Source organism: Babylonia areolata, chromosome 24, assembly GCF_041734735.1.
Source record: "Babylonia areolata isolate BAREFJ2019XMU chromosome 24, ASM4173473v1, whole genome shotgun sequence".
Taxonomy (NCBI): domain Eukaryota; kingdom Metazoa; phylum Mollusca; class Gastropoda; order Neogastropoda; family Buccinidae; genus Babylonia; species Babylonia areolata.
This window is the reverse complement of record NC_134899.1, coordinates 51,942,020-51,949,519: the sequence shown is the minus strand read 5'-3', so window position 1 is coordinate 51,949,519 and position 7,500 is coordinate 51,942,020.

Below are 7,500 nucleotides of genomic sequence, written 5' to 3'. Positions count from 1 at the left end.
TGGTGGTGGTGGTGGTGGTGGTGTCGACAGCTTTGTTGAGGTTGAAAATCATGTTTTATATTGCTGTTGGTTTTTGTTGTTGTTTGTTTCGACACTTATGTTGTGGGTTTGAGAGAGAGGGGGCGGGGGGGGCTGGGGGGGGAGGGGAGGGGGGGGGCAGAGAAAAAGACGGACAGACTGCCAGAGGGAGAGAGAGAGGTGGGGGAGTGAGTGGGGATCGGGGGGGGAGTGGCGTTTATGTGAATGTTTTAGTGTCTGTGTGTGTGTGTGTGTGTGTGTGTGAACGGCAGGGCTCTGGGGTTGTTGACAGGTGGAGCGCAAGGTGATGTAAATAATAATGATGGTCATGAAACAGTTGATGATGTTGATGTGTAAATACAATACTTATGTCAGTGCAAGTGTCTTTAGTGCCTGCGGCGCGCGTGTGTGTTTATGTGTGTGTGTGTGTGTGTGTGTGTGTTTGTGTGTGTTGTGTGTGTGTGTGTGTGTGTGTGTGTGTGTGTGTGTGTGTGTGTAGTTAGAGAGAAGGAGGGAAGAAAGGCAGACAAACCGACAGACAGACAGACAGACACAGAGTGAGCATCTGGAGGGAATAGGGCGTACGCACGCGCGCGTGTGTGTGTGCGTGTGTATGTGTGTGAGTGTGTGTATGTGTTAAGGCAGACAGAGACAGACAGACAGACAGACAGACAGACAAGCAGGAGACAAACAGATAACAAGGTTGGGACGATGTACAATCACACACAGGTCAGTGGGTGGTGACTACAGTCTGTTTAGTCACGCTTTGTCTTCACTGAGTCCGCGGCTATCTTCCGCCCACGTGTCTATACGTCTGTCTGCCTGTCTGTCTGCTTGTCTGTCTGTCCGTCTCTCCCCTTCAACCCTTCCACCAACACATGCACTCTCTCGCGCACGCTCATACACGTACACACACACACTCTCTCTCTCTCTGTCTCTCTCTGTCTCACCCACACTCACAGACATCAATACTACCCATACATCGTTTGTCCCCACAAAGTGTAAAGTGGTAAAGTGGTTTGACTCTTCCCACTCCCATCCCCCTCACCAACCCCCTTCCCTTCCCCACTCTCTCTCTCTCCCTCGCCACCACCACCACCTACCCATCGCACAACCCCCATCACCCTACATCACCCCCTTCCAGTCCCCCCCCTACCCCCCCACACAAACAAAACAAACGTCCTATAACCTGACCCACCCACCCCCGTTTCCAAGTGAACCGAAAGGAATTGGGTTGACTGGCTGGTTGGCTGGCTGCGTGGCTGGCCTGCTTTAACTCTCTCCATACGAACGGGGAAAGAGACGACGTTAACAGCGTTTCACCCCACTTGCCATCATCAAAATATTGCAAGCGGAAGGCTCTTATACTGAAGAGGTGAATGTTGACAAAGAATACCACAATTCTGACGACGGAAGCTAAAGGTTGGGTCATTCAGACACCCACTGGACATCCGAGGGGTCTGTGTAGAGGAGAAGAGAGGACTGGCCGTACTGAGTGAGTCAAAAGCTTACCCACAATAATTCACTCACCCAACACAGCCCGACAACAGATGGCCAGTGGCCAGTAGCCCCCCCCCCCCCCCCCCCCCACCCCGGCCCCTCTCCCCCCCCCGTCAACCCCTCCCCACGGGCGAATCACCAGAAACCGGTCAGCGTAATTGTGGGGGGTTAATATCATAAGTGGACTGCTGTTGTGGTCAGTCGGCCAGCCCAAAGGCATTGGCCAGTAAGGGGGGGGGGCGGGGGGGGAGGAGTTTCAGAGTCTCTGGTGGATACGCCACCGCGCATATGTGATGGACCGATGTATTGATGACAAACGCTCGCACACACAAAGGCAACGGCAGCGACCCTTGCATCGTCCGGCCGACAACAGAGTGGGAGTCTGGGGAGGAGTGGGTGTGTGGAGGGGTGGGTGTGTCGGGTGTGTGGGGTGAGAGAGAGAGGGAGAAAGAGAGAGACACACAGAGAGAGACACACACAGAGAGAGACAGTCAGATAGACAAACAGACAGAGAGAGAGAGAGACAGAGAGGAGAGAGACAGAGACAGACACACACACACAGACACACAGACAGAGACAGACAGACACAGAGAGAGAGAGGAGAGAGACAGACAGAGACACAGAGAGAGGGACAGAGAGAGAGACACAGACAAAGACAGAGAGACAGAGAGATCAGTAGGCTGAAAGAGAAAGAGAGAGGGCGTGCAAACTCTTAAAGGGTAGGAAGGAAAGAAGGAAGGAAAGAAAGAAGGGAAAGTAAAGAAAAGGAAATAATGACAGACAGAAAGAAGGATAGAATTATACAGAGAGACCCACTGTCCAAATAAAGAGACTGACAGTGAGAGACAGACAGAAACAAGAAGAAGACTTGTATAGAGACTGGCAGAGAGACAGAGAGAGACAGAGAGAGAGAGAGAGAGAGAGAGAGAGAGAGAGAGAGAGAGAGAGAGAGAGAACACTGAATACTGAACACTGAAAGGTTCAATGTCATTAGCTAATGTCATCACCCTAACACCATCACCGTAACGTAACCACCACATCAACCATCATTATCAACACCACACCACCAGTTAACTGGACTGCAGAACAATTACATCACTCTATCACTACCACCGTAACGTAACCACCACATCAACCATCATTATCAACACCACACCACCAGTTAACTGGAATGAAGAACAATAACATCACTCTAACACCACCAACGTAACGAAACCACCACATCAACCATCATTATCAACACCACACCACTAGTTAACTGGACTGCAGAACAATTACATCACTCTATCACTACCACCGTAACGAAACCACCACATCAACCATCATTATCAACACCACACCACTAGTTAACTGGACTGCAGAACAATTACATCACTCTATCACTACCACCGTAACGAAACCACCACATCAACCATCATTATCAACACCACACCACTCCACACTACTAACTGGACTGGAGGGTTAAAGAAAAAAAAAAGAAAGTGAGAATAGTAAGAAATAAAGAAGAATGAATGAAGAAAAAAGAAGAATGAATGAAGAAAAAAGAAAAAAAACAACTATCATCACCATGTGAGCTTATCAGCAAGAAAGCATCTGTGTGTGTGTGTGTGTGTGTGTGTGTGTCCCTCTCTCGCTCTCTGTCTCTCTCCCTCCCCTCTCTCTCTCACTCTCTCTCTGTCTCTCTCTCCCTCCCTCCGGCTCTCTCTCCCTCCCCTCTCTCTCCCTCCCCCCCTCTCTCTCTCCTCTCCTCTCTCTCTCTCCCCCCCTCTCTCTCTCCCTCCCTCTCTCTCTCTCTGTCTAACCGGCACCGCAACACAGCCTGCAGAGAAAATAGACCTACCTGACAAAATTGGCCCCCTGACACTAATGGAAACATTTCTTCACACAGGGCGAGAAGAGGAAAGACAGCGGAAGCTGGAGGAGGAGGAGGAGGAGGAGGAGGAGAAGTGGGAAGAGGAGAAGGAGGAGTGGCAGGAGAAGGAGAGAAAGGGGAAGGAGAAGCCCTCCCACCCCCACCCCCCACCCCCCCAAGAAAAAGAAAACAAAACAAACACACACACACACACACACACACACATGAAGTGTTAATATCATACAGGTAATTTTGGGTCGATCGTGTGTTTAGGTGGTTGCGGTGTTAGACAAAAAGCTACCACCGGAAAACGTAGCTCAAAACAACAAAAAACAAAAAAACACACACACACAAAAACAACACCCTCTCCTGAAATCAAGCCCGAGGACAATATTGGGACAGTGAACACATTTTCTTCCTGTTGGAAGATATTTTCTGCATTCCAGCCTTTGCGTGGAGGATAAGGCATATAAACACGCACGCACGCACAGACACACACACACACACACAAACACACACACACACACGGATGCACGGACGCACACACACAGACGCACGCAGAGTGGGACAGAGAAAGGTGTGTGTGTGTGTGTGTGTGTGTGAGACAGACAGACAGACAGATAGATAGATAGGTAGGTAGACAGAGTGACGGGAAGAGAAGTGAAAGATGGTATGAAAAAAAAAAAAGAAGAAAAAAAAAAGGTGTGAAAATCGAAAAAAAAAAGAAGAAAAAAAAGAAAAGAAAAAAAAAAGAGCAAACGAAAACGCAGACAGACAGATATGAGAGGGAGAGACAGACAGAAAGACAGACAGACAGACAGATAGATAGGTAGATAGATAGACAGAGTGAGGAAGAGAAGTGGAAGGCGATATGGAAAAAAAAAGAGGTGTGAAAAGAAAAAAAGAAATGAAAAAAATAAATAAATAAAAAATAAAGAAGAGCAAGCGAAAACGCAGACAGACAGATATGAGAGGGAGAGACAGACAGAAAGACAGATAGATAGGTAGATAGGTAGATAGATAGACAGAGTGAGGAAGAGAAGTGGAAGGCGATATGGAAAAAGAATGAGGTGTGAAAAGAAAAAAAGAAATGAAAAAAAAAAAAAATAAAAAAATAAAGAAGAGCAAGCGAAAACGCATATTGGTTGCAGGGAAACAACAAAACAAAACAACCCCCCCCCCCCCCCTCCAAAAAAAAAAAAAAAAAAAAAAAAAAAAAAAAAAAAACCCGTGACGAAAGAAAAGGGCTCATTAATTAAGCCTGCTGTCTTTGTCACTTTGTGTGTGTGTGAGTGTATGTGTGTGATTTCTTCTTCTTCTTCTTCTCCTCCTCCTCCTTCTTCTTCGGATGTTTGACTGCACTCAATGCCTGCTTCGATTCTTGAGAGAGAGAGAGAGAGAGAGAGAGAGAGAGAGAGAGAAGAGAGAGAGAGAGAGAGAGAGAAGGAAAAATAAAAGGTGTGTGTGTGTGTGTGTGTGTGTGTGTGTGTGTGTGTGTGTGTGTGTGTGTGTGTGTGCGTGCATGTGTGCATCCTTAAATTGTCTACAATGTCGCTGTTATCGTTATTTCTAGCTTTTTCTTTCTTTTTTTTTTTTGATATATATTTTTTTTAATCTCATACATAACCCGATTTGCTCAATGACACGATCTCTTTTAACCGATCTCTCTTATCTATGTTTCAAATTATAATTATGTGTAAGTTTTTGTGGGGATGTTTGAGTGAACGCTTTTAGTGCCATTGTAAAGGGCACAGAGCTTCGAGAATATGTGCTATAGCATGATATCTTGATAAATAGATAAATAAACAAATAAACAAACACATCAATGAATAAATAAATAAACACATCAGCAGCAGCGGTTATACAGAGCACCACAGACACAGCACCATACCAGTGACAATTACATTACTTACCGGCTTCGCTAAGGGAAAAACAAATTTGCAACGCAGCAAGTATTGATTTTCTTTCTTTTTTTTTTCTTTTTTTTAAATCGTATTTTCAGTATTTCAAGCGCACCCCCCTCCCCTTTAAAAAAAAAATACATTATTTTATTTTCAATATATATTTTCCCCCCCACATACTGAATAAATATATAAATAATACAGGCACCCTTCACGTGTTACTGAAGACGTAGATGAAGATATATTATATGCAAGGCATCACTAGGGGGTCCGCATGGTAATCTTCCCTCAAGTTTATCTGCTTCACGCAGCGCGCGCGTGCGCGTAACCCTATGAGGGCAAATCAATCGTTTGTGTGGACTGAAGGGGTTTTTTTTTGGGGGGGTGGGGGTGGGGGTGGGCCAAAAAGCTGCATGTCTACTGGCCGGAATATTGTGTTATTTCGTTAATATGTTTGTAACCATGTGGGAATGGATATGTGTTGTGTTGTGGTGTGTTGCGGTGTGTTGTGTTGTGTGTGTGTGTGTGTGTGTGTGTGTGTGTGTGTGCGTGTGTGTGTGTGTGTGTGTGTGTTGTGTTGTGTTGCGTGCGTGTGTGTGTGTGTGTGTGTTGTGTTGCGCGCGTGTGTGTGTGTGTGTGTGTGTGTGTGTGTGTGTGTGTGTGTGTGTGTGTTGTGTTGCGTGCGTGCGTGCGTGTGTGTGTGTGTGTGTGTGTGTGTGTGTGTGTGTGTGTGTGTGTGTGTGTGTGGGTGTGTGTGTGTGTGTGTGTGTGTGTGTGTGTGTGTGTGTGTGTGTGTGTGTGTGTGTGTGTGTGTGTGTGTGTGTGTGCATAATTCCCTGTAGCTGCTGGCTTCAGGCATGTAATCAAAAGAGTTATATATATATATACAACACTCTTCCACAAGATACGTCTGTACATACCGGCCCGCCTGTGTCTGCATATTATGGGTCATGCGTCAATGTTTTCTTGTACCATAACGGGTCGCCTGCATAATAACGAACACAATGGACCACTTGTACGCGCGCCTGCTTGTATCCCCCTTCCCTCCCCCCCACCCCCCTCTCCCCCTACCCACCCCCACCCACCCACCCACCCACCCATTCTTGCGCACAGTGGTATCGCACCAAGTTATCGCTTGAAATCAAACCCACTCACCACTCTTTTAATTTCCAACGAAGTTTTGCAACAGAAAAACACCGCCCCCCCGAACCCACTGACTGAACATATACACCCGGAACAAAAACACAAGCGCGCGCTTCGCACGCTCACAGATTTCAAACGTATCGTGCGTGATGGAAACGTCTTCGTCATGCATGGGTCACAGACTAAAGGTCTTTTTGGACCAGCCCCCTAACCCCACCCCCCCTCCCCCCTCGAATGCACGTTCTGCATAGACGCCTACGTGATAGTCTTGTTTCCTGTGTTGGATTCTTTCTGAATGACTTGAGCGCAACATCCGTGTTGGGGCCGTGATCTATTCATTTTCAGTGGAATGCACTCGAGAAAGGAAGCTTTGGTATCTCCCAGCGGCAGATTTGCTCACGGGGGGTGGGGGTGGGGGTGGGGGGTGGGAGGTGCGGGTTGTGTATGTGTGTGTGTGTGGGGGGGGGGGGTGGGGGGGGGGGGCTCGTTGTGCACAGTCAGAGTTTGAGTGCTCTTTCAGTAAGATCCTGGCGTTCGTTCGTTCGTTCGTTCTTCCTTCTGTATTGCACACGTGTGCGTGCGTGCGTGCGTGCGAGCGTGCCTGCGTCAGTATATATGTTCGTGCCAGTGTACGCTTAATTCAACAGCACTGTACGCATACATTTGCATCCAATCATTAAACCCATTACAAAGCCAGAGTTTAAGGCCCCCACTCCCGCCAACGCCCCTCCCCCCCCCCGACCCCCCCTCTTCCCCGCCGCCCCCACCCTCCCCCAAAAAGACGAGGGAGTGCAGAACACATTTGAACGCACGCATCCATGCCATCATTAAAACCCCATTTAGAGTTAAGGTTAGAGATCTACGTCAAGGTTAAAAAAAAAAAAAAAAAAAAAAAAAAAAAAAAAAAAAAGCGCAAAGTGCAATAGAGACTGAGTCTGATTCCAATCTCCTGACGAAACTTATGATTGGATCAGAATTTAGTTACACATTGAGAATATAAACCGTGCAGCAAGAAGAGAGCAGAAATCAAAATATCAATTTCACAATATGATGAGGACTAAAGAAAAAAAAAAAAAAAAGAAAAAA